We start from the raw sequence: 3,793 nt of genomic DNA on the forward strand, positions 1-3,793 counted from the left end.
CCAGGCGGGGCTCTGCCCGCGGGGGCTGCGGTGCGGGGCGCGCGCGCGCGCGGGGGCAGGTCTGGCAGGGAGCTACGGGCGGGAGCGCCACGCACCCCGCGCGCCCACGTGCCCCCGCCTCGGGAGCGGCGGTGCTGCCTGCAAGGCGCGGGCGCGCGGTGAAGGTGGCTGCGGGGAGGCGGTGGCGAGCGCTTCTCCGGAGGGTCGCTTCAGGCCCGGAGAGGTGGGCGGGCTGGGGAGCGCCGGGGGGCCCTCCTCCGTCGCGCCACAGCGTTAGAGCCGGGCGTGGAGTCACGAGTCACTGCAGGCAGTCTCGCCCAGGACATGGGAAATGGAAGTAACAAAGGAGTAGAGCGAAGGTGGCCTCACCAGGGGCCTCCGCTAACCTGCGTACTCCCTGCAACAGCGCTCCGGGTCCGAAGCGCACCCCTTTTCGCCCCCGACTGTGCAATCCCCTGGTTCACAGTAGTGCCGAAGGACCCACCGGCGACCTTTCCCCTTAGTAACAGGCGGGAGGGAACGGAGCCCCATCCTTAAACCCACTGCCACTCCAGAGGGTTTTACATCACTCATAAAAGCACTGATGGCAGCGGCACTCGGCTACACATTCATTCACTCAACATTCAGTTTACTGAACACTTACCATGTGCCAAGCACTGTGCCAGGCGCTGGGGAGACAGCGCAGAGTCATGAAGAACACTATCCACCCTGCCCTGGGAGCTTGCAATCTAGTACGGGAGACGACAGATGATAAAGAAGTGAGAAAAGAATCAAATCTGGGATAAGACCTGTGCTGGAAAAAAAAAGGGGGGGGGGTGCAAACTGTGTAGTTAGGAAGTAGGAGGTGGTGGTAAAGCTGAGCCCTGAAAGTTATGAAAGAAACAACCATAGGAAGAGCCGGAGAAAAGCCTTCTAGAAAGAGGGAGTAGATGTACGAAAGCCAGAAGGAGGGGGCGAATCTCGATGCCTTAGAACTAAGGTGGTGACTGTGATGGGCACAGGAAGAGCTGCGGAGCACAGCATAATATAAGGCTGGACATGTTGGCAGGGACCAGATCGTGGACTGCATCCTAGTCAATGGGCAGACAGTTTTATTCCAAAATAAATGGGAGGCCTTTGAATGGATGGCTTTACCCTGGGGCATGACATGATTTGATTTATATTTCTTTTTTCTTTGGGGGTGATTGTAGATTCACATGCATTTGTAAACAATAAAACAGAGATGCTATGTACCCATTTTCCTCCAATGCAAGACTATAGTACAAGATCACCACCAGAATACTGACGGTAGTACAATCTACCAATCTTACTCAGATTTCCCTGGGTTTATTTGTATTCATACACTTTTATCACATGTGTAGGCTCATGTAGCCACCACCACAGTCAAGATATAAAATAGTTCCATCATTACGAGGGTCCATCCTGTTGCTCTTTTCGAGCCACAGCGACCTCCCCAGTCCTCCAATCCCTCGCCATTGGTGACCATTAATCTGTCCCCTATTTCTACAATTTTGTCATTTCAAGAATGTTATGTAAATGAATCACACCGTATGTAACCTTTGAGGATTGGCTATTTTCACTCCGCTTCTTGTTTTATTGCTGAGTAGTCTTCCAGGTCTGACTTATATTTTTCAAAGACCGCCTTGACTGCCGTATAGAGAAAGGCTCAGAGAAGACTGAGAATTGAAACACAGGGACTAGTCAGGAGGCTTTCTCAATAGTCCCTGTCAAAACTGATTGGTGGTTTAGATTAAGATGGTGCCGGTGGAGAGAAGTGGAAGAGTTTGATGGAACAGGTTTGAAGACGGAATTGAAGTTGAAGTAGAGACAGCATAGTGTAGAGAATTGTTTTGAGACGTTTTACTGTAAGGGGGAACAGAAGTGGGATGGAACAGGGGGGATGAGTAAGGACGAAAGAAGTTTTCTTTCTCCCTTTTTAATTTGAGAGACGAGAGTGTCTTTAGGAATAATTAGTAGGGAGGAAGGGCTGATGAGAGAGAAGGACTTACTAAAGGAGTCAAGTCCTTGCCTAGGCAAGATGAAATGAGAGCTGGATTCCACATGGAGGATGGGCCCTCCACCTGCTGAAAGGCCTTCTCCATTGTAAAGACCATGGAGGTATATGCCGATCAGGGGGTGGGCTAGGGGACAGCCGGCTATATGTAGAGATCAAGCAAATCCAGTCTGATGATGCCTATGCTCCCCTCCCCCGGTACCCCATTGAGGTGTACAAACTGGGTGCTGGCCTCCCTTAGAAGAGAGCATAAACCCTTGCAAAGTTCCCTTCTCCCTTCCTGGCACCAGGGGCTTGGGCCATCCCTTTTCCCATTCCAAGCCCCCGGAAGCACTGATGTTTGGCTTTTCTGGGTGGTCAGAGAGGCTCCAGCTTCACACCTGCTAGGAAAAGAAGGAGCTGGTTTGCCCCTCCCTGATCCCAAGAACAGTCAGCTCTGGAGCAGGCAGCTCCTCAAATATAACACCAGCCCAGCCCCCAGCGCCCAGCCCCAAAATAGCCAAGAGGCACCCAAGCTGGAGAGCTCTGAATGGAAGGCCCTCTCTCAAGGAAGCTTCTGGCTAGCCTTTGATACTCATCAGTGTTCATTGTGGTTCATGCCTCACAAGACCCCTTTCTTCATCCCCCTTTCCTTTTTCCATCTTTCCTTCCCCTCCTTTCTTCCCCTGACCTACTTGCCTGCCTCCCTCACTTCTTTCCTCCTTTCCTCTCTTCTGCAGCTATTCATGACGCACTCCTATTAGGGGCAAGGCACGCATCTCCCACATTGCCCAGGCTTGGTCTGCACCCAAGGTCAGTCCTGCCTGCCTCTTAACACTTCATCTCCTTGGATTTGAACTCAACTTTTGGGGGTCATGGGAACACATTATTCCACTTAAAATAGGTGGGGGACTGTGTTGCAGAATAAGCAAAATGGACAAAAGACAAGTGCCTGCCCAAATTGTGAACTTGTATGCTACATTCTGGTAATGTTTCCAGTAGCAAGAAGCAAAAAGAAATTGTTTAATTTTTTTTTTTTTGAGGATGACTAGATTCAGATGGTATGACCTCAGATTTGATCTTTTTCATTTCTGTTTGAGTAAGGAAATAGGCATGAGGAGAAGGGTCTTAGATTTCAAAAGAATTTCAAGTACCCTTGGAAGGAAATATGCAACATTTATCGGGATATACAAACTAATCAAGTCCTTTGCCTTCTCTTCAGAAAGTACTGTTATGACTGGTGATTCTAAATTACTGAAAGTGTAGTACATACCAGACAGTTTACATGTATCATTTTATTTACTTCTCACATTAGATATTATTATCCCCACTGTTACAGATACTATTATCCCCATTGTAAGAAGCTCAGATAGGTTAAGCAACTTTGGAGCCAGGATTTAAAACCAAGCAGCGTGGCTCAGGAGCCCACAATCCAAACCAGCATACTGGACTTCCAAAACAATGATGGAAGAGGGTTAATCACGCTTACTGTGGCCATCCAAAGTGGCTGCTTCTTTCTGGTAAGTGATTTTTCCCCACCAAAGTGATGCTGAGTCCATCTTGATGACTTGTCCCTATCAATGGAAACCACAGAGTTCAAGTGTCTCCTTCCACAAGAGGCCTCAAGCCTCCAGACAGTTGCTCCACTCCATGATCATTAGGCATCATGGCAATGGTGGTGCCCACCCCAACTCCCAGTGATCTCTGCAGACAGCTTTACCTCCCACCTCTTCCGTCTCGGTCCCTGTGGTCCACCAGCCTAGGGTCTAGAAGGATCTTGAAACACATCCTGTGCATTTC

This window comes from Hipposideros armiger, unplaced genomic scaffold, assembly GCF_001890085.2.
Source record: "Hipposideros armiger isolate ML-2016 unplaced genomic scaffold, ASM189008v1 scaffold_505, whole genome shotgun sequence".
Lineage (NCBI taxonomy): Eukaryota > Metazoa > Chordata > Mammalia > Chiroptera > Hipposideridae > Hipposideros > Hipposideros armiger.